General features: G+C 30.9%; 2 long non-coding RNA genes across 2 annotated transcripts; both read left to right on the top strand.

Moving 5' to 3' along the window:
- The first annotated feature begins 2,954 nt into the window (after positions 1-2,954).
- Positions 2,955-6,467, top strand: LOC139426227 (uncharacterized). Its single transcript, XR_011637453.1, has 2 exons — positions 2,955-3,057; positions 5,908-6,467. It is a non-coding gene; the product is annotated as an uncharacterized lncRNA (long non-coding RNA).
- Positions 6,468-13,963: 7,496 nt separating this feature from the next.
- On the top strand, positions 13,964-23,692 carry LOC107442584 (uncharacterized). The gene is made up of 4 exons (XR_001583888.3): positions 13,964-14,151; positions 15,365-15,540; positions 21,620-21,716; positions 23,306-23,692. It is a non-coding gene; the product is annotated as an uncharacterized lncRNA (long non-coding RNA).
- The last annotated feature ends 1,766 nt before the right edge of the window (positions 23,693-25,458 follow it).

The following is a 25,458-nucleotide window of genomic DNA, read 5'->3' as shown; positions in this document are numbered from 1 at the left end:
ATACGACCTGTACAGTCGTAGGTATAGCCTGTGGCAGCAATCTAAACATAATTTTAAAAAATAAATAAGGGCCCATGTCAAAGAGTTCTTGGGTTCGATCCCAGTCGGCCGAAGACTCCCCATGTAGTAAATGGTTATTGATGCACGTTAAATCTGTCGAATCACAAAATCCTTCATGTTCCCTTTACAAATCATACTTCATCCTTTACAAATCTGGGGGTATTGATCCAAGAGTTTCCTTGTCTTCTGGATTGGTTCGAAATTACGAGGCTATGGAGTTGAAGATTAGTAGTCGTAAACCCCAAAAACTGGGTCGGATGTTCTACGACGGATTAAAAATAAAATGAAATTGCGCAATCAAGTTTTTAATGTATTAAACCTCAACCAATGTAGTTTCTCAATGGTTAATGCAACGGATTCACGCATAGTTTTGTAAATCCCAACATTTTGATTCGACATTATTATTGACGCTCTTCGTGTGTGGTGATTTCGTCGAAATGACTTTTAGATAATTATTGCTACCCATTTTCACGTAGTTTCTGAAATCGCAATTTTTTTTTCAGGAAATCGAAATACGAGTATGTTCTAACGCAGTGATTCTCAACCACTGTGCCGCGGCACTTTTGTGTGCCGCCAAATAATGGAAATGATACGTATATATATATATATATATATATACGGGCAGATCTCTAGAACCTGCAACTTTTGATAATAAAAAAAAATAATAATAAATAGTAGGCACACTATTTTTACAACTCCAGAATTGTTTGAAAATGTATAAAATATCAGAAAATAAGTGTGAACATCGAAAATTTTGATGCCCTTATAAGTATAAACAAAAAATTAAAATTTTTGAATTTTTCGTATTTACCCTTTATTTTTCATCAAAAATTATTAGTATCATAAATGAATTGAAAAATTTTAATGTTATGTTAAATTGTTATAAAGTGCACAAAAAGGCTTACTTTAATTATTGTCAGTCAAAAAATATCTTCAATTAGTAAAACATAGGGAAATTTTTGCATTGTTATGAAAAAAATTATACTCTTGATATTAAATTTGTTTTTGGATAATTTTGGATTTGGATGATTTAATTATCTTTAATTTTCAAGAATACGCTATTTTATTAAATAATATTTACCCCGAGGAATTAATCCTGCTTGATAATCTTGATGATAATATTAATTACAATTTTTTGGATTTGGGTAATATAAAGGAAAAAAATATCTGCTTTGATAATTTATATGATAAAGGAAATTATTCTAATTTTAATGTAAATAAACTAATTACTTGGAATTCCGATGCATCTAATAACATCTATTTAAATACCATTTTTAATCAAATGAATAGAATTGAAAGAATATGTACTTCTGTTTATTTATCCAAAAAACAAATGAACAATCTCTAAAAAACTTGATAAAAAACAATGGATACTCAACTAAGGTAATTAAATTCTATATTAAATCTTAGAGTTAATTGTTTGTTACTGTAAATAAATGTACTAATAAATTTATTTTGGCAATTCCATGGCTACAATTATGTGCAAAACAGGCAATTAATGTTTCTTTCTCTTTTCTATTTTATTTAATTTTTTTTTCTTAAACAAACGATAATTTACTAAAATTATTAACTGTCAACTTCTTTAAATTATACAGTATTATATTATCCTGAGCACTTCCATTTTCGGCCCATCCAAGGTAACTAACAAATCAAACGCACTTCAGTACTGCAGTAAGAACGCACTATAAAACAAAACCCCATTTACGCTTTTACCTCGTTCCGCGCTTATGTTTTCATATTTTGTAACCTGGCAATCGTGTTACGAAACTATTTTAAAGCATTCTTGAAAAATTTCCCGTTCATGCAAGTTCATTTGAATTCGCTACTCGCTTTATGAACTTCGTTTCATGTTTTATTCTGCTTTTTCTTTATGTTTAATTTTCTGTTTTTACGTGATATTTTTACTTAATGTGTTCTATTTTATTTGTTGCAAATTTTTTGTAAAATTTTTTGAGTGCTTCTAACACTATTGTATTGATATATTTTGTTTCGGCTATTTTGATACAATATTAGAAAGCAATCCTTTATGTGGATATAATCGAGGGAATATATATATATATATANATGGCCATAATATATATATATATATATAAAAGACTGCAGAGCTTGCAGAATGAAAGGGCAAAAAATAATGTAAATTTGAATTGAATATTTTTATTAAAGAAAATTCATAATGTTTAAACAAAAGCCAAAAGTTAAAATAAATACATTATAGCACAAAATAAAATTCAATATTTATTAAGCATTATTTTTCTGATATTTCTTGAATTAATTTAGGTCATGTTGTTTTGGTTTTCGTTAAAAAGTCTACTCGTTCGCCAATTTCAATTTCGATACCAACGTGTGATAAAACCAACTGAAAATGGATAATTTTCTCCAATTTAAGAAAGCTTTAAGTTTGCTTAATTTCAATTATGATTTCAGTTTCAGACTAGCGGTTTCACTGATTATATAGCTGATATTGAAAAAACTAGGACAACCACTTTTGTAAACATATTTGCCATTGTTTTGAAGCTTTCTAGTACTAGATTGATTGCATAGATCTTTGCATTAAAATAATACATATTGGGAAGCAAAGAAGCACTTTGGATAAAAAAGCTTCTATAAACTTCAATCTAATAATTGATATGTCTAACCAGTAAACTGATCTATCTTAAATCAGGGATGAGTCTGTATATAAAACTCAGAGGCATTAGAGCACATCCAGAGGCTCTTCTGGATATAGTTCAACAATCATACACAAAGAAGTTGCGTTTCAATATTCATCAATACTATCTTCTTTTTTCTTTCCTCAAATTCAAAAAAGTCAGTTTCCTTGAAACATCCATATAATATAGATAATAAATATTCTCTTAACTTTTATATTCTGTGTATTCTCTAATTTTTGTTTTACATTTCAGCTGACTGCGGTAAAGTTAAAAATGGAGAAAAAATTCAAAAAGAACATCCTTACTGCCAGGAACTAACGTGCAAAATGGGAATATTGTTTCCTACACAGTAAATTCATTTAAATAATAATTTTTTTTATAAATCTTTTTAAATTTGCCTTAAAATTAAGGATATTGATTACTGTCATGAAAAAGAACGTTTTACGATAACGTAAATCATGCGTTCTTATATTATTGATCTAGGAGACAGACAGTGTTGTACCTTCGACCAAATTGCCCCCTTTATATTTTATGCAGAATAAAATAATTCCAATAATTAATTTTTGTCAATAACGCCTTAATATACAACGTCCAATATATAGGGCAACATTTTTTTACAAGTTTAGCTCCAAAATATATCCATTTTACGATGTTTTTTTTTTTGTACGTATGCCGTTACAAAGCGACTATGTAAATATGCAATTCGATTTAACTTCGCTGCTTTTAATTTTACTCACAATAAAAAAATCATGAGAGAGGAAGGAACCTTGCATACAGTTTATGTTATATAAGTACCTTATTAATTGAGATTAGAGAATTTTTTTATGACCAAAATTTAAAGAAAAATGTCCTTTTAAAAATATTCTATCATCTTCAAAAGAAGGCTAAAGCTTAAAATTTTTAAAATAATTAAGAATAAATTTTAAAAGAAGTTTATTTGAATCATATTCATTAATTTTTTTTTTGGAAAAAAAATTTACTATCAAATTTATGAGTTAAATTTGTTTCAATATGCATATTGCTATATAATCTATTTACAATTTTCAAAAAACCTGTTTCTGTGACAGATAAGAAATTAATTTTTTGAATTAACGAAACTTCGTCTGAAAAATTAAAAAATTAAAATTTCATATTTGTCATTTTATAAAGCAAAGAAACGTAACAGTTGATTAGTCTTAATTTTTAAAGGAATCATCTCTTCAGCTTGTTTACATTAAACATCATTTAGTAGGGGAGAGTTGGATAAAACGGGATAGTCGGACAAAACGGGATACCTCACCTAGGGACCAGACTCTTGCAGCTATTTAGCGAACGAATACAGAAACTTGTTATTCGACCGTGATTATATCATGATTATATCGTGATTATATCACACCACTTCGAGAGGATAGAAAGTTCTAGGTCTCAGAGCTTTTTTACTCTATTTTCCTTGCCATTTTCTACATTTACGTGCGTGGTTTTTTACATTGTACTGCATACATATCTGAGATTACGATTCCGGGGAATATTACATTTGATGAAGCATTTATTAACGAATATTCTCATGTCTAGTCTATCTAATTTTTCTTTTACCTTCAGGCAACAGCCATGTCTGTTTTGAAAAGTGTCTGAGTTTGACAAAACGGGACGCTTAAGAGTTGGATAAAACGGGATACAGTTTTTCTATGTCCCGTTTTATCCACCTATTTATTTGTTGGCCTATTACTTCTACTCTATTGAAATTATAGTTACTATATTAGTATTAATACTTCTACTATATATCATATTCTACTATATTATTATATTGAAAGAAAGGTAAAAAAGGGTTCTACAAATACATTGACCCGCCGAGCAAAAAAAAAAAAAAAAAACGCATGAGCATGTATTGGCTCTAGAAGAGAGATTATTTGGTATAACTCTAACGGACATACGAATGCTAGTATTTGAGTAAGCTGAGAGAAACAATATTAAGCAGAATTTTAACACAGGAAAAAAATTACTATGTCTTGGTTGCATTCATTTCTTGGCAGACATAAAGAATCCATGAGTCCAGAATTCACGAGTATGACCCGAGCAAAAGAATTTAATCGCACTGCAGTTAAGCAGTTTTTTGAATTCTCTATTAAGTAAACATAGGATTACTCCGAATGATATTTATAATGTTAATGAAACAGAAATTCTAACAGTGGCAAACAAGCCTTCAAAAGTGTTGAGTCTACGAGGCAAAAAGCAAGTGGGTAGCTTGTCTTCCGACGAACGAGGAGTTTTGGTTACTGTTGAAACATGCATCAGTGCAGCTGGGGTATTCGTCCCTCCTATGTTTGTATTTCCTCGAGTGAAGGAAAACCCAAGACTCATAGATGATGCCGGATGGAACACTAAGGAGACATTCATTGTTTGGATTTAAGAGTTTGTAGAATTTTTCAACTCTAGGCATAAAAATCCAGTGCTGTTGCTGCTTGATGGGCATAACTGTCACACCTAAAGTTTGGAACTAGTAAATTTGGCAAGAGATGATAATGTATCGTCCCAGAAAAAATGGCTGCTAAGAGAAGGAAGAAAACTGTAGTAATAACATCATCTCCATGAAAAGTGAATTATAATTAGAAGAAAAAGAAAGAAAGAAAGAAGAAAAGAAAGGATGTTAAAATTACAAGAAAGAACCAAGAGAATTGAACTGCTAAGAAATCCTTCATTAGGGCACCAGACACATTTCGACGATGAAAATTACGGAATAAGCGTTCACGCTTGAAAACTCATAAAATCTTTAAATACATATGTAGTATCATAATTTTTGTGTACTTAATTATAGACAACAGTCTATGCAAAAATGTTAGAAGCGATAAAATCCTATAAATACAATTTTTAGAAATTTTGCTTTACAGTTTTCTGTTAGTCATTATGTTTTACAGTTAGTTTTGCACAAAAAAATTTAACATTGTAAACTCTATCCCGTTTTGTCCAACCCAGGTATACTAAAACGGGATATGTAAGAGTTTGGAAAGAAAAATTTATATTTCACAGTCATTAAAATTAGTTTAAAATTTGTTTTCTCTGTGCTTCAATAAGTGATGTAGCTGTAAAAAAAATAATGTGTAGTTATCTTTAACAGAATAAATAAATAGTAAATAAAAACAATAATGGGATCCCGTTTTACCCAACTCTCCCCTATATCATTTTTATTAATTACTATTTTATCTTTTTTTGAAAATAATTTCAGATGTCCTCAATTGCCACCCCCGAAAGATTCCAAATGCAGAAAAGAAACCGGAAAAGGACCATACCCTAACTGCTGCGAACATTCCGTCTGTCCCGGTGATCCAGGATTTTAAGAATCATGAATTGTTTTGGAATGCTTAACTCAAAATTTCTCGCATATTTTCCACGAGAAATTTTCTTAATTCTCCCTAAATTTCAAAAATACGGAGAAATATTTATCCATATTGAACTTAAGTTCAAAATGATTAAAAATAAATATTTTAATATTTTTTACTTCACCGTAGATCAAAAATTATTCATTCTGTGATATGCAAAAAAAATAATTTCTAACTGCTTTTAAGAAATCCAAAGTCTATTTATGTGACAGATTATGTGAATGAAATTTGTTTCTATTGAATAATGAATTTTTCAATGCAATATTTTGTATTGTTTTTGTATTTTAATAACTAACTTAAAAATAAGTACGGTAATTTATGACGGTTAACAATAAATATTCTTGTGTTAAAATAATATATTGTATTGAAAAGAACATACTAAATAAAATATTCAATTGCACATGTCTATATGTCTTTGAAGTGTGCCAATGCAATGCAAATTGGCATAAAAGTTAAAAGATGAATACCTAAAAAAAAAGAAATTTATAGAAATTCAACTTGCACAATATTATTGACGTGGAAAATAATTGAGGTAGTGATGATTAAAACTTAAAACAAAACATCTACTTCAAAAGGGAAAAATATCACAGCTTTAACTCATAACTTGAATCAACAACTGGATTCAATTTTCCCCACATTCAAATAGACATTCAAATAAATAAAAATGTTTGACAGGAAAAATTTATTTTTAGAGCATCACATATGTTTTCTTTCATTGATGTTAAATATTTATGCAATTTAACAGTACAAGTCAAACTGCGTTTTTGAAGAAAAAAAAATCCTTAAAATTTTGGCTCATCATTGAAGTAGTTCAAAACTGATCTCAGGAGAAATGATAAAACTGCTGGAAAAAAAGTTCTAATTACGAATTATCGAAAGTTACAGTAGCAAAATCCCCATAATTTAAATTGAGACAACTTGTCATTTCGTCAAAAATTTCAAATTTCAAGAATATCGTCTCATGCATCAAGACCAAGCGGGAAAAAAAATTAATGAAACTTTTACCTTAAAATATTTGAGCATTAATAAGCCTATTTTTCCCATGACTAACAATACAAATGTTCTTGATAGTAGTGTATCTTTTTTCAATGAAAACGGTTTATTCTAGATGAAACCCCCGTCATAGCGTATTACGCAAATAATTCGTACAAATGCGATGCAAATGTGCAGCTGCTATTTAAGCCCTCATGGGTAGCTTTCAAGACATAAGGTATACATGATTATGAATATAGACATCTATGGAAATAAATATTTTCTTAATAAAAACCCTAAAATATTTCTTATTTCCTCCGAATTAATTTCCTTTCGTTTAGTGTAAAAAAATATTGTGGACCCAAACCTTTTACCTCATTTACCGAAATAACAACGTTAAAAATTTAAAAAAAAATCAATTAAATAAAATACCTCTTACTAAAAAAAAAAAACACTTTGAAGTATTAAACTACTTGTAATTTTCAGCTTTTAAGGGCGTTCTTAAAGGTAAATCATGTTGATTTGCGTCTTGCGTTTTGTCTCATTCGATTCAACGTAAAAGAAAAAGAAATAAACAACAGAATGAATTGGAGATTGGACTCGTGTTCGTGAGAGCACGTCGAGAGAACACAAGTTCGAATCATGTCGGCCGAAAAATCCCCAAATTTTTGAATAAAACTCTTATAATTTATCCTATTCTCTCGGAATTAACCAAACCAAATATATATATTTTTATAGATATTTTCATATATTTTTAGGGTTATATATATATTTTTATCAGCTAATTTCTTTATCCAAATACTCTTACACCTGACTACAATGGGGGTTCAAAGAGGTTTAAGGTCGCAGCTGAAAAAATGGCAAGTTTCTGGAAACTATTAACCAACACCCCACCTTCTTAATCATTCTTGTTTCTATGAGAAACAAAATGTTTTGCTAGAACAGTAAAACCTTCTGTTTTTGGTTTAAAAAAAATAAATAAAAAAAACCGGCCCAAATAAAAAATAGTGCGTGGAGTCCCTCCGCGCGGAAGAAGTTAAACTTCGTAACCTGTAACGTTAATTGTCGAAGAATCAGCAGTCGTAGAAGGTACACTAGTTCTATTCAACGACTCTTTTTCCTGCTCCGCTCGCTTCCGTGCTCTGTAATCACGGTAATATTGTGCATTTTTTCCTCGTGGACCTCTTGAACCAGTGGAAATGCTTGTGGTTGCTTCATCGTCTCGGCATGGAAAATGTATTTGTATTAATAATGTACGTGAATGCGTCATAATGTAATTTCAAAAGAGAAAGCCTAAGAATCAATTGATATTCACAAGAGCCTTGACATAACCTTAAATCCGTCGCATTGTCCGTGGGATTGTTTTCACTCATTTTTTACAATTGTTATCCACTAAATTTGAAAATAGAAAATACTACCCTATTAAATTATATGTGTATCAAAACAAACTAAAAAAATATTTATAGAAAAACAATTCGCGATCGCAACGCTCGAGTACGCCGTCTAGCGGGAGCCTGTAAATATCAGACATTAATTTATCACGTTTTCATTTAGTTCCATCAAAATCATGGACAGAATCAGACGCCATTTTTTAGCAGCAAATAAGAAACAAAATTTCCCTAAGGAAAAGGCCGAAGAACTTGAAAAAAATCTCCAGAATATAAGTAAATCTTTCAGGAACAGAACACGCCAAACATTTGAAGAAAAATTCCTCAATAATTTTTTATTTCTTTTATCAACAAACTTGCAACTGATGACTTCCGATTTCGGATACTGTTACAGATGTGTGTATTAAGGTAAAATGCATTTCTTCTGTCTTCAATTCATTACGAATTAAAGTGAAGTCAACATTGCTTTCGTCATTCCAGTGAATAAATATGAATTCAGAACATACAGAATTGTAATAGTTATAGCATATTCTTCTTCGTTATAGAATAGTATATATTTCTGTATCCATATAATTCGGAAAACAACAATAAAAAATTATCCAAGTTACTTGAAATAGTGCCATTTGTGCTGATTCTTAATTAATTTAAATCGTTTTCTTGGTAAGTTTTTTTTAATTTTGAAAGAATAAGTTCAACTAGAATTCAGCTATTCTGTTTTTAGCTACATATTCAAATTCATATCAATTATAAAATTTTGCTGTGTAGTATGTTATCTAAAAGTAATGAAGGTATAAACTATGTATCTATTATTTGAGAATAAAGTTTTCAAACAAGGAACTTATCATTTTGGAATTCTCCGGGAATCATAAATCAGGTAAGTGCAATGATTTTTACAATAAAAAATTTGCTTGTAAATATTTTTTTTTCATTTGATGATGGTTCTCTACAGAATGGTTTTTTACGTCTGATTAAGAACTATAAGAATAATAAAAAAAGAAACAATATGAAAGTTTTTATTTCAATGTTAATAATTCTTAAAATCGTTTTTTTTATCCTAAGAATTCTTTATTTTCCGTTTTTTAGTTTATAATTTTTTGATAAAAATTGTTCTCAAAATACTTTTGAAAAATTAAATGGTATAACATTATGTGTTTATGTATACTTCTTGTATATTCCAATGTTTGAAATAATATGATTCAGAAAAGTATGGAATAAAAATTCGGTACTTACGACGTATTAACGCCACCGCCGCTACAGATTTGGCGGTTTTTAAGTGCCGCCAATCTACACTTAAAATTTTTGCGACAGTTCATAAAATAAAACACTTTATTTAAAATCAAAATAGTTAATTGGATTTCGGTGGAAAATGAGCCGATATAGAGTTTAGCATAGATTCAAAACAATCATATCGCCATATGAACTCTGATGAATAAGATTCCAAATGAAATAACATTTCCAAAACGTACGTTTGCCAAGATAAAGTTTTATGTTGTGGGAATTGGTACATTTTCGTTTTTTCGGTAAAATATTTCCCTCCTGAAAAAATAAAATTGCATCTTGTTTTGTTTTTGGCAAATCCCAAAGACGAATATTCGTAGCACTAAAAATGGCGACAAAAAAGAATTGTTTTTTTTTTGTTTTTGTTTCGTCAGCATTCTTTATTTTACGTTTCTTAGTTTCTAAATAATGATTTTTATTGAAACTTGAAATTTTTTGATAAAAATTGTTGTCAAAAAACGTTGTTTACAAAATTAAATTTCATAAAATTATGAGGCTTATGTATACTTTTTGTTCATTTTAATTTTTGAACTAATATGATTCTTAAAACTATAGAATGTAAAGTTTAAATGGGCCTTTCATGTTATATCATTAAATTTAGTAATACTATTTCTCGGGCATTAGGTTTTAACTCTTATAAGAATATACATATTTTTTTCTGTTAATGTACAAATATTTTTCCGATGTGTTTTGGATATTCCTTCTCTAATAAAAAGAGATACCATTTTGTTTTCGGTTGTACAAGAAAGAAGATCAAGCATTTTTCTTTTTTAAATTTAATTAGCCACAATAAAGAAGGAACGTTGCAATGCTACGTGCTACATTAACGACGTCCCTAGAGTAACTGAATGACTGTTCATATAGAAATCGCAGGTATTAGTCTCATACAACAACGCCCCCTATAGTTCGTTGCGATCGCGAATATTTTTATGACTTTTATTATTTTTATGCTAGTGAGAACCAAAACAATATGGAAATGAATGAGGGAAAACTGGATCCTACCACGTGATTTCCCTGCCAATAAAAATGTAGCGTTAAACGTTTAACGCAACCTTGTTGGTAGTCGCATAAGAAGTATAACTTCAATAAGAAGCATTTATTTTAAGAGAGCTTTAGCAGAGGATAAAGGGAAGGGGCTGCAGAGTTCTTTTTTAGTATTTCAGAAGCAAATTTCTTTTTTTGGGGGGTCTTTTTCTTAAAAATTGTTAGGAGAAGCCGCAGAGAATTACAACTTTGGACTCTAAATGAGCTCACCGAGATTACAACTAATTCCTCTAAAGGCTGATTCCAAAGGTAAAAAACAAATTGAAAGAGAAAAGAATTGTAATCTAAGGAATTGGTAGCACAAAAATTTAATCTTTTTATGTGCAGACAATGAATTTTGATTTCTTTTTTGGTCTCTGGATATTTTCAAAGATCACCTTTTTTTTTAAATATGTAACATTTTCTTGCATTTTAAATTTTATACAATTAAATTAAAATTTAATTCATTTTAAATTAATACCATATTTATGCTTACATTTTTTGATGAAGGGTATTTTAAATTTCCAAGAAAAGTATTTTAAAATCGTTTTTTTTCTTCATTTTGGCTGGTACTTTTTACTCAGTACTTTTTTAAATAAGCACTTTTTACTTTTTACGCGATACTTTTGCTTTAAGTGCCGGCTCTTTTACGCGTTACTTTTACGTAACGTTCCCATGTATGGTTAGTTTATTCCATTGACGAAACTCTTGCCGCTCCAAGTTTCTAATTTTAAACAGTTACATCACGCCGTTCAATTCACGTCAAAAATATTTCGCATGTTAATGAGCATCTTGATATTTGTGAAATATGTGTGATATATGTGTCTTTTATTTGACTTTCATGAGACTATTTTATGCGACTTTTCCAAATGCGTTCATTGTTTTTCCCAAATAATCTTTTTCTTAGCTATTTTTAACATGATTTTATTTTAATCTGGTAACAATAATTTAAAAATAGTAGAGAAATATTAGCTTGAGCAATCGTAAGAATTCTCATAAAACACACAAGTTGGAAAATGTAAAAGGAAGGAAAATGTAAAAGGGACAATAAAAAATTATAAAATGGAGAATTTATCATGCTGGGATTGAATAAGCAATATAAAATGGAATTCTGTAGCTTAAAAACTTTTAGTAGAATTTCGCTTTTTTCAAATCGATGCCATTGCGTAACTTCAAGTAGAAAAGCCCTAAGAAAGTGTATAAGGTAAAAAGGAAATGGTAAGTATTTTATTTATGTCGCACTAGAGCTGCACAATGGGCTATTGGTGACGGTCTGGGAAACATCCCTGAGGATGATCCGAAAATATGCCATCATAGTTTTTGTGATGGCCATTTCCTCAATTTAGACATAGATATGACGGGGAAAGAAATTTTCTCCAGATCTCTAAGCCCATGGTATTGCTCGGCGGTCGAACACAGGACTTTTGATTCCGCAGATTTTACTTGTACGTATATCGCACGTACTCGATTAATCTTAGCAGAGTCAAAGATCGAACCCTGATCCCTCCGAACCAAAATCCAATTCTCTAACCAGTGAACTACCACGGCCCTTAAAAGGAAATGAAATCCTAAATTTCTTTAGTAAAAGTATAATATTGTTGCTAATATCTGTCAGAAAATATGTTAAAATAAGACATCTATATTTCTCTTACAGGCTATTTATTATCAAAAAATATTGCTACCATGCAATGTTGGAAATTTCCCGGAGGAAATAGTTAAATAACAATTTATGTCATTGTTATTTTACCATAATCAAACAAAACAGTCAAAAAACCATAAATAAGATGGTAAGCACACTGCTAACTGTTGGAAAAACCATTTATTAACTGTTTTCCCCTGATATGGTTAAACAAACAAAATTTTATCGCACCGACTAAGCCTAACTAGTAAAGCCACTTATGCCCCGGCAAATGCAGGCATATTATAGTCAAGAACGCTAAAAGTGACTTACACCAAATGATATACAAAAGTGACTTACACGGTGATAAACACCAAATCTTTTTACAATGTAATGAAGTTTTCAAAACTTTTGAAATGCTGGCCAACCCTACACATAATTCTTATTAAATACATTTATTGTATACACTAGTGCTCAACAGTTTTTGACCAAATTCTTTAGCTAATATTTATCTTAAGAAACTCTAAGAATTATCTTTAGTGATTAAATTCTAAGCTCTCATTGATGCTGATAAACAAGCTGTATTATCCAAAGCTGGATCGTACCGTAAGAACAGATACCGTAAGAACAGATCACTATTCTAGGTATTAGTATGGTTTGCACCGTAAAATGGGGTAACTTTGTGACAAAAAAATGTTACGTTGGGACACTCGTGCTTTGTTTTTTTAATTTTTCGTTTATTTTTAATTTAACGGTTTTTAGTGATAGCAAAAGTCAAAAAAAAAATTTTCTGACTTTATTGTCAGCCTCATCCATTTACCCATTAACAAAATTTTGTTAGTCTCACATTAATCCCACACATCCTTCCATAATTGTCCATACTAGAATTTTGACAATCCCATCATAGTCTTAACCATTTATAATAGAATTTTTGTCAAACCCCTAATGAAACTATCTATCCATAATAGTCTATAATTATATTTTTGTCAGTCCAATAATAGTCTTCTTCATCCGTCATAGACTATAATAGAATTTTCATCAGTACCATTTTAGAATTAAAAGTTTAATTAGTAAATTTTTATTATCTCGTGGGCCACTTTAAATATTAATATAACAAAAATTAATAATTTCTCAAGTTTTATATTATCATAATTAATACTAATTTCTCAAGTTTTTAGCGTCAAAGCAATATTTTTCGAAGGGAAATTATTTTTGTTATTGTCTTTATGTGCAATGGCAACATTCAAATGGAAAATGCTTATTATACAAAATTCTCTAAATTATTTTCCTACCGAAATAAATTCCTACTAAATTTAATAATAAAATATATTTGAACAAATTAAAGTTATTTTGAGAAATAATCAATCTCCTTCAATGGAGAGTTCATAATGCGGTATACATTCTTCAGTAAATAACGAAGGTTAAGTTATCTACGCAAATACACATACGATATAAAATGCAGTTGATTAAAACTTTCTATGACATTTATTGGCCAATAACTGAAACAGTTATTTGTTTTTGCTTTACTAAAAAAATATAAGACTTTATTTCAGAGAAGTTCCTCTAATTATATAAAGAAAAATGTTTCTAAAAAAGTCAGAAGTACGAGTTATAGCGTTAAAGAAGTATATTAAAATAGTGCCAATATTTGATAAAACTATCATTACGATATCTACGATAAGCAATATACTATAAAACATTAATCTGTATATAATAAAAATATTTTATATTGTCGTTGCTGGGAGTATAAAAAAAAGACATCATGGGTTGGCAAAACACTTAGAAAAGTGGAAATCAAGCACTACCTTTAAGTAAGTCAATTTATTTCAGGTATTTTTATAGATATTCATACAATCTATCCATATTTATTGTGCAATAACTCATAAAATTAACGAAATGGTTATTACTTAATAGGCTTCAAAAAAATTAAAAATAGTACCTGAAATAATTTTTAATCTATCAAACGCTTCATGGCTTGAAATATACTTTAAATAAGCTAATTATTCTTACATTTTGGGTGTTTGTTTATACTTCTAGTACTAATAACTTAAATCAAAAGAATTTTCTATCCCTTTTTCGAAATAGTTTGTATTAAGTAAACTCAAAGCAAAAATAAATAAATGCAATATTTAATTATTATTTAATTATAATATATAATACTTACATATTATTTAATCATAATATATAATATTTAATTATTATTTAATTATAATATGTAATATTTAATTATAATTTAATAATTATGGAATAAATTTGCATTGAAATGCATTGTCACCTTGGTTTACTTTGGCTACTTTGAAATTTCCAGAAAATCTTTCATGTTTATATAGAAAAGAAATTATAGTTAGTTAAAGAAAAAAAATAATTACTAGTTTTGAGTATAGGTTTGAAGAATTGATATATGTAATTTTAGTAAATTTTAATTTCTTCCTCCTCCAGCAAAATTTAAAAATGTGGTTACTAAAGGTACCTCATCAATCGGGGTAACTAAAGATTCTACAGTTATTCGTAACTATGATGGCTTTTTCTAAGGAATAAAAAAAATCGCAGTTTAAGTGCTTTACACTTCGTTGCAAGACTGGAATTTTATATCGCTAAGTTTTCCCATCTTAATCCCAAGTTAAATCGTCATTGGGCAAAATCGTTTGGACAGGAAATTTATATTTAGAATAGATTATTTTACTTCCATATTTTATTATAAATAATAGCAATTGACCTGACATAGTTTCTGTATAAAATATTTAATCAGCAAAATGTTAACAATCAACAAAAAAAAAATTTTTTTTTAACCGTTTGTGTTATAAAAAATAGCTGACTTTAAAAAATACTTGCTGAAATGTGATGATAGAGCCTTAATGACAATTTCAAAGAAATTTAAATAAGTTTAAATATTTAAAATAGAAAAATTTAAGAAAAAGTAAAAACAAATCATAAAGAAAATCAGATTCCAATACCAATCTTGGCTCTTTATTCTTGTAAACTTGTCATGGATTCAATCAGTTATAATATTTTTCATTTTAACAGATAAATTTTGTAGCGTTAATAAAGAGAAGGACAAACGAAGACAATTATGATTAGAACCGGACTTTTTTTGTTGCTTACCATTGCTTTATTTGTAATGGTTGTTGATAGCGGTTCCCCGAGGCCTATTAGAATCCCAAATATGTCCCCAGGAACAACGCCGGGGAGGGATACAAGTAGTAAGTATCTGTTTTTGTTTTTTAACTAGGTAACTTTATTCTTTAAACATTTTGTGATAATTCTCGATTTGACTGATTAATTTTTATTATGCACTATATTTTACAAGAATAAAAGGGTTGTAAGAATCTACATTATCTAACCAACAGTATCCGGACATCCAACCAAAGAAATGGGTCAGGCCGGACTGTATTTTTCATTGTTTCGACTAGGTTACTTAGTTCCCGTGATTGGAAACATGATCTCAAAGATACATGTTGATGTTCTGATCAATGCTGTTTTCTGGAAACTACGGTATTATTCTGAGAGAAACCCATTTCTCTTCTTCTTTTTACAGTAGTCGAGACACCTGCCTGGACTTACGGACACCCACCTAAGAAAGTAGATTTAACAAGTTATTTTCATGATTTAACCTGGATTTCTTAGTTCCAGTGGTTAGAAGCATGAGCTCTGACAGGTTTGTGAACACTCTGAGTAATTCTGCTTTCCCAACACATAGAAAATCTTTCAGGGAAAGACTAGATCTCTTTCAGCAGGATAACTGCCAAATTAATAAAGTTTTACAAAGTTATTGTTCAGAAACTATAATTTCCTCCTCAGAGCCGGATTAAATTACATAAAACTGCTTTGAAAATAAACAAAGCACGAGTTTAGTCTATCAACTTATCAAAATAAGGATAAACAAAACTTACTATCATTTGATACGATGCAATTGATTGCAACCAACTGATACTTGTCAAAATTTACATTGTCGAGCAGTTCACCCGATTAATTGCAATTTAGTTAATATTTTATTTTCTCGTTTATATTATTATCATTGATTTCGTATTATTTTGACAAATGCTTGGTTAGCAGGTAAGTAATTTCGATCTTTTAGTGCGAAACAAATTTAATTTCTTTTTTTTTTTAATTAATTTTTTTTTAAATCCGTCGTTGAACAGTCGACCCAATTTACGGGTTTACGACTACTAATGCTTAACTCCGTAGCCTTGAAATTTTGAATCAGTCCAGAAGACAAGGAAACTCCTGGATCAGTACCCCCAAAGGTATTGATTTGTTATGGGAACATGGAGGACTTTGCGACTCGACAGATTTAACATGCATCAGCACCATTTTCTGCACGAGGTGTCTTCAGTCAGCAGGGATCGAACCCACGAACTCTTAGACATGGGCCCAGCAACCTACCAACCAGGCTATGCTAACCTTTAATTTCCTTCTTTGCAAGAGATGGAATTTAATCAGTCAAGCATAATCTATTCAAATTTATCAACTTTTGCCACATTTCTTGTAATTTCATAATTCAGCGGTCATATAGTTTGCAAAATCACAATCAAAAAAATCAATCAAGAGCGATTTGAGGTGGGTTTTTATCATTTAAGAATTTTTATATATTTTGAATTAGGGAGCCGCAATGGCTCAGGGGATAGAGCGTTCGCCTTCCAATGAGACGAACCGGGTTCAAATCCCTGTCGATTCGAATTCCACATCCGGTTTGCACCGACCACAGTGCTGACGTGAAATATCCTCAGTGGTTGGCGGATCATGGGTTAGAGTCCCCTTGCCGTCAGGCTAACCGTGGGAGATTCTCGCGGTCTTCCTCTCTATATAACGCAAATGAGGGTTAGCTTCATCAAAAAGTCCTCCACGAAGTCAAATTTCTATAAATACTCGATCCAGGAGTTCCCTTGTCTTCTGAATCGGGTTCAAAATTACAAGGCTACGGAGATGAACTTTAGTAATCGTAAACCCATAAAAATGGGTCGGCTGTTCAACGACGGTTATAAAATAAAGTAAAATTTCGAAATAGAGCCGCAACAGCTCTGGGGAATAGAGCATTCGCCTTCCAATGAGGGGAACTGGGTTTGAATTTAGCAATGGCTGGTCGATACGACCTCATCCGGCTTCCAGCGGGCACAGTGCTGATGTAAGATATCCTTAGTGGTAGATGGATCATGGGTTAGAGTCCCCTTGCTGTCAAGCTAATTTAGGGTGGTTTTCCTCTCCATGTAACGCAAATGAGGGTTAGTTTCATCAAAAAGTCGCCCACAATGGCAAATTTCTCCCAATATTTGATCCAGAAGTTCCTTTGTCTACAAGATTGGTTTCAAAATTTCAAGGCTACGGAGAGTACATTAGTAATCGTAAACCCAAAATTGGGTCAGCTGTTCAACGGTGGTTATAAAAATTAAAAATTTAAAAAAAACTTTTAAATAATTTATGCGATGATGCAAGGTAAGAACAATATAAAGGATGCGCCTGCACTTTTCAACCAAGCTCCAATAATTTCGCTCGTGGTCATTCCATGGTGGAAAACGATTTTTTTTTCTCCCATATAAATGGTTGAGTTTTTTGTTGATAAGGACCAGAAGTTCTGTGAGAATAAGATCATGAAATTACCAAAAATATGATAAAAAGGTTGCGAATAGAATCAAAGATATTTGACTGTGAAAAGCAAATTTTTTGAATAGGAAAAAGTATGAGTTATGCTTCACACTAAAAACTGAAATTACTTTCATTCAGACCCAACAGAAACACATCTCAAAACCGTAAGTATAAAGAAATTAGCATATTTTTTTCAAATTGTTTACAAGCTATTCATTCACTGAAGCCATCCCATTTTAATATTCTTTGAACTTACCTCACATAATAAATAAAAAATTAATAGTTATTGCAGATCGTGAAATAAATCCTAATTTTAATTTCCAGCTAATATCCATTCAGAGCTTTAAACAAGCAGAATCCTTTAAATAAAACTGAAAAGAAAAATTGTCTGCACATTAATTGGTAGCAATGCGTGATGCTAAGCATATAAAAAAAAATTTCTTTTCAAATGCCCTTCATGGACGCCCTAATAGAAATTTTTGGGTAATTTTTAGAAAGAGCTAAAGTGCCTCGCACTTGTTGCAAGTTCTAAATTTTAGGACCTTAGACTCTTTCTTTTATTATCACGGGTTTAAAAAAAAATAAAAGTATTAAATAACGTCTAGCGAAAAACAATCGACTCCAATTTCGACTTTAATTGCCTTAAAACTAACTTAATGTTTTTTTCCTTTACTTAAATTTTTTTGGGGGCTTGAAGTATTCACTTGTGTTCCAATTATCGAAGTATGTTCTGAATTTGAAATGTCTGATTTGTTTTATATAGCATATATATATATATATNTTGATGATTGTTCTCTCTCTAAAAATTAAATATTGTACCCTCTTTCCCTGCCTAAGACCTGTTTTTATCCTTCCTCTCGGCAACGACGTTAGATATATGTTACGGTAAATGACCGAAGTCTCGAAAATGTCGACATTCACCGGTGAATGTCAACAATCACATAGTCGCTTTGGTGAATGTCCGAAATATTTATTACATTCGATTTGATATGAATTTATTCGTGGATATATTTATATTTATTCTATATTTTAATACTTACTGACGATAAATTAGAAGAAACATCCGTGCTTGGAGTATCAGGCAAATATATACCGGGCAATGGCACTTGACCTTAAAACATCAGTGCAGGGTATACCGGGCAAATGTATACCAGGCAGTGGCCCTTAACCTTAAAAAACCTCAGTGTAGGATATACCGGACAAATGTATACCGGGCAGTGGCACTTAACCTTAAAAATTATCAGTGTCAGGTATACCGGGCAGTGGCACTTCACCTTAAAAAAACATCAGTGTAGGGTATACCGAGCAAATGTAAATGTATGTCCCGATACTCCAGACAATGATGTTTCTTCTGATCTATCGTCAGTAAGAATTAAAATGTCGAATAAATGTAATTATATCCACGAATAAATTCATATCAAATCGAACGTAATAAATATTTCGGACATTCACCAAAGCGACTATGTGATTGTCAACATTCACCGGTGAAAGTCAATAACCACCGATTCCGCTCATTCTCCGTAACATATATAGGGGAGAGTTGGATAAACCGAGATAGTCGGATAAAACGAGATAGTCGGACAAAACGGGATACGTCGCCTAGGGACCAGACTATTGCAGCTATCTAGCGGACGACGACAGAAACTTGTTATTTGACTGTCATTATATCATTTTTAGTGCGTCCAGTCTCGAGATCATTAGTTAATAGAAAGTTGCAGGCCTCAGAACTTTTTTACTCCGTTTTCTTTGCCATTTTCTACATTTACGTGCGTTGTTTTTCACATTGTACTGCCTATATATATGGGATTACAATTCCGGTGAGTATTACATTTGATGAAGCATTTATTAACGAGTGTTCTCATGTCTAGTCAATTTAATTTTTATTTCATGTTTAGGCGGCAGCCATGTTTTTTTGAAAAGTATCGGAGTTTGACGAAACGGGACACTTATGAGTTGAATAAAACGGGATAGAGTTTTATATGTCCCGTTTTATCCACCTATTTATTTGCTGGCCTAATACTTCTACTATATTATTGTTACTATATTGAGAGAAAGGTAAGGAAGGCTCGTATAAATACATTGACCCCTGAATTGGCAGCAGTGAAAAAGTTGGGCAGATATGAGACAGTATTCAATGCTGAACAAGAAAAAACGCATGAGCATGTTTTGGCACTAGAAGAGAGATTATTTGGTATAAATCTAACGGACATACGAATGCTATCATTTGAGTTAGCTGATAGAAACAATATTAAGTATAATTTTAAGACAGGAATTCTAACAGTGCCAAACAAGCCTTCAAAAGTGCTGAGTCCATGAGGCAAAAAGCAAGTGAGTAGCTTGTCTTCAGCCGAATGAGGAGTTTTGGTTACTGTTGAAACATGCATCAGTGCAGCTGGGGTATTTGTCCCTCCTATGTTTGTATTTCCTCGAGTGAAGGAAAACCCAAGACTCATGGATGATGCTTTCCCAGGATCATTTGAAGTGTATCACAAGACCGGCTGGATCACTAAAAAGACCTTCATTGCTTGGTTTTAAAAGTTCTTAGAATTTTCCAACCCTAAGCATAAGAAACCAGTGCTGTTGCAGCTTGATGGACTCAACAGTCACACCAAAAGTTTGGAACTTGTAAATTTGGCAAGAGAAAATAATGTAATTATCCTAACCTTCCCCCCCCCCCACATACAACTCATCGCCTTCAGCCTCTGGATGTCAGTTTCATTCCTCCACTGAGCAGGTATTATGAACAAGAAGCTCGAAAGTGGCTGTTCAACTATCTAGGTAGGTGCGTTTTAATTTACGAGGTTACAAAAATGTTCAACGCAGCCTACTCACGGGCAGCCGTTGCAGAAACTACCATTAAAGGGTATAAGACCTTACAATCCTGACGTCTTCCCAGATCACCTGTTTGCATTGTCTGTCACCACTGATCTAACAGCAAGAACCTCCAGGCGTTGGACACTAGACTGATGTGTGCAGTTTTAGGATTATTACTCTCTTATTATCGACCTAAGCTACCCTTTTCCATCCTTCCAAAGTGTGTTCTACCTGTATCTCAAGTAAAAGGACCGCTCCCAGAAAAAATGGCTGATAAGAGAAAGAAGAAAACTGTAGTAATAACATCATCTCCATATAAAAGTGAATTATAAATGGAAGAAAAAGAAAGGATGATTAAACTACAAGATGAACCAAGAGAATTGAAGAAAGGACTGCTAAGAAATCCCTCTTAAGGACACCAGACACATCGCGACAGTGAAAATTATGGAATTAGCATTCATGTTTGAAAACTCATAAAATCTTTAAAAACGTATGTAGCAACACAATGTTTGTGTACTTAATTATAAAACAACAGTCTAGAAGCAATAAAATCCTCTAAATACAATTTTTAGAAATTTAACTTTGCGGTTTTCTGTCAGTTAATTATTTTTTTAGTTAGCTTTACACAAAAAATTAAACATTGTAAACTCTATCCCGTTTTGTCCAACCCAGGTATGCTGAAACGGGATATGTAAGAGTTCGGAAAAGGATTTTCTTTTCTATTTTACAGTCATTAAAATTAGTTTAAAATATGTTTATTCTGTGCTTCAATAAGTAATGCAGCTATAAAAAAAATAATGCGTGGTTCTATGTAACAGATTTCCCGTAGTAAATAAAAACAATAATGGTATCCCGTTTTGTCCAACTTTCCTCTATATATTTCAGATGACTGTGGTAAATATAGTGATGGAGCGATTGTTGCCATATCAGTAGATCCCTGTATGCGAAAAAAGTGCGATAGGGGCCAGGTGATTGAAATAGGGTAAGTAAATCCATTGAAATATCCTATTTATGGATCTTTTCATGCGTGCTTGAGTTTGTTCCTTAAAAATAAAGTCTTTGATTACTCAATTAAATTAATTTTTTTGCTACAAAAGTTTTAAAAACTTCTTTGTTTTAATATATTCTTCAATGAAATAGTGTTACACTTTGAACCAATTTTCCCTTCTTATTTTTCCTATTCAGAACGTAATATTTTATATAACTGGATATAATTGTTTGAAAAATTTTAAGTGATCATATATTTAAATGATATGTCTGGAATAGTCTTGTCTATATATATTTTTTTCGAGCGCCACATGAATCAAATTGGAAACGAACAAAACCATTAGTGCATGTTGTAACAGATATAAACAACATAAACTTACTGCAAAACACCTCTGATATGGGGTGAAATATTTAGAGTGGTCTGAAGTGCATGTGATCCAAGATACAGTACTCTTACCCTTCTATTTAATAAAGATGCTTATTTTATGCCATTTGATTCTAGTTTGTAGGGTGTACCGAATTCATCACTCCTATTATATATATATATATATATATATATNTATATATATATATATATATATATATATATATATATATATATATCGTGAATTTAAATTCATGTAATGAAAAAACAAAAATAATATTAATTTCTAATCAATCACAGTTATCAAAATCTTTCTTATTTCTCGTATGGTAAGTAGGTAGGTTTGTATTTTATTTACATAGCACTAAAGTTCCACAATTGGCTATTGGTGATGGTCTGGAAACATCCCTGAGGATAATCCGAAGACATGCCATCACAATTTTGATCCTCTGTAGAGAGGATGGCTCCTCCGCTTTGGTACCCCTAAGACCTGCGTGTGAAGTCGAGCACTTCACGGTAGAACAGTCAAACGAGGACCGATACCGCGCATCCTCTGTACCTGCATAGGCTGTTTAAAGTGTTCACCCACGCATTTACTGATGGCAGCCAGTGATTTTTGACTTCGATGTTGTTTGACTGGGAACCGTGTCTTTACGCTCAGTCCACTGCGGGACATTTTTAGTATGGAATTGTAAGCCAGCGTCTTACAAAAGGAAAAGTTCTTTCAGTTTTTTTCCTTAAAGTAGAATTGTTTTAGATTGTATTAATTCAACACACTCTGTAAAATGATATCAATAATGTATCGTCAGATTTTGGAAACGTTTTTATTATTTACTCAATTAAGTATTAAACTTTTATCTTTATATAAGTTTTTTACTACATATTCTTCATGGATTCTAAAACTTATATTGTAAGGTTTCTGTTTACCGAATATTATTTAGATAGATTTAGAAATTCCATTGATCGAGTTCGTATTTTTTACCCTGTTGTGCATCGTGGATGAAATTAGTTTCTGAAGAGAACAAAATTTCTTTTATAAGTTTAAAATTTCAGATTTGTCATGATATTCTTCAGTAAAGAAATTAATTTTAAATATATTCATTAAGCATGAGTGTTTTTGTATCGTAATTTTTATAAAAATGATCGCATTCAATGGCTAGAAGGCATTCAATATACAATCTTCAATAATTGCTATTATATTTTATTGAAAACAATTTCAGCTGCTGACTTTTTAACTTCCACCTGACTCTGAATGTAGAAGAGAAAAAGGAAAAGGACCACACCCAATATGCTGCGTCTGTTTGTCCGGGTGATCCAGGATTTTAAGGATCAAATTCTATTCTGCAATACCTAATATAACATAATGGAATATTTCCAACAATCTCCTTTTGGTGTAAAAAAGTTTCTTAATGTTAAATAAATTTTGAAATTGCACAGGAATATTTATCTACATAGAACTTATTAAGCTCAAATTGTTAAGAACAAATAATTTTTTTTCCTGTAATGGAACAAAAATGTTTTTAACCCACCTTTAGACACCCAAAACATATTTATGTGTTTAATTTGAACTCTTAAATGTGTATAAATAAAATAAATTTTATGGTGTATTATTTTGTATTCCTTTTATTATAGTAATTAATTTAAAAATTACTATATTAAATTAAGAAGTTGTTTAAGAGCAAGTTGTCCATAAATCAGGTAGCACAGAAATATATCTTTAATGAAAAGAACATATTTTATTGAATCGAACGAACTGCGAAGAGCATATTTAATTGATCTATGAAAACCTTTGAGAATACAGTGGAGTTACAAATTTGATTCCTGTAAACAGTAACCAATTTTCCTGAAATTTTATCGCTATAACTTATAGAGGTACATATTTTAGGCTTCACAATTTTATTCTTAATTTATAGAGTTATATATAAAAGCCTTCACAATTTTATTTTAAGCATATAGAGTTACAAATGATTGGCTTCAAAATTTTACTTTTAATTTACAGAGTTACATATAATAGGCTTCGCGATCTCCTTATTGAAGTATCTTGATAAATTTTTTTTAAGTATTTTTTTTTAAAATTTATGCTTGATGGAGAAAATGAGCCACAAATATATTAAGTGGTTCCCTAAACATTGTTGGGACTGATTCTACATTTCTTTTTTTTTTTTTGAATTATCAACATCATCATCATAATTTATTTGGGCGTCTGATGCCGCCGCTAACGTATCTGATCTTCTAAAAATTTTATTTTGAATTAAATAGTGGTGATTGAAATAAGTCAGAGCTTTATTATTCCGATCGCAACAAACATTTATTCTGACTCACACTCTTGTCTTCAAACTCTTAGCAACACAAACACGAATGATTACCTAGTTCAAATGATAAAAAATACTTACAAAAATATTACTAAATTCCACTAGATTAAAGCCCACAAAGGATATGAGGGCAATGAGGAAGCTGATTGACAGACCAAATTAACTTGTCAAAAATCAACAATAGATCTATATGACATGCCATCAAAACAGACAACAAGAACAGAACTTATGAAGAATAACCTTTTAACATGGCAGCAAAGATGGGATAGTTATGATACAAAAGGCAGACACACTTACCAATATATCCCAAAAGTCAGCTATCGAAAAATCTACTCCAACTTCTATGTCTATCAATTTCTAACTAACCATGGACCCCAAGGTAGTTATCAGACAAAATTGTTCGGGAAAGACCCGAACTGCAAAGTTTGTAAAACTTATGAAGATATCGAACACATACTTACTGTCTGTCCTGTTTATGATGATTTAAGAATTAAATTTTTCCCGAGAAATTTCAACTTTGATACCATTAAAAGAAACAGGAACCAAAAGAAACTAAACAAAGGAATTGAAGAGATTTGTAAAAGACTTTTTGAAAACAGAATGGAGGATCTAGCCCAGTGTTTCCCAACCTTTTTTGTACCATGCCCCACCTAAGCCTTTCTAAAATTCTTATGCCCCCCCCCTATGTAACATATACATAATTTTTAATATTAAAAAATCGAATTGTTCACTTAAGAAACTTAGGAAATTGTTAGCGAAACAAAGTAAGTAAATTTTCAGAACATATAATAAAAAATCCAAATTCGAAATAATTTTAATAAGGATTTTTCTATAATAATTTAATATTTTAATTTAGTGAGATTCTTGCCCTTGATGCTTGCTGCACATAGATTTTATCTTAGGTTCCAATTTGGTTAGCTTCAGTCTCAAGTCTCCCCATTGTGTTATATCCAGATGATTTCTTTTTTTTACCAATGAAATCATTTACAGCACTAAATCCACATTCAGCTAAATATGAAGATGGAATCGGTAACAATAGTTCTTAAAGAGTTTCAAAATTT

This window comes from Parasteatoda tepidariorum, chromosome 8 (assembly GCF_043381705.1).
Source record: "Parasteatoda tepidariorum isolate YZ-2023 chromosome 8, CAS_Ptep_4.0, whole genome shotgun sequence".
Lineage (NCBI taxonomy): Eukaryota > Metazoa > Arthropoda > Arachnida > Araneae > Theridiidae > Parasteatoda > Parasteatoda tepidariorum.
The sequence above is the reverse complement of the archived record's forward strand: the minus strand, read 5'-3'. Positions and strand labels throughout refer to the sequence as shown.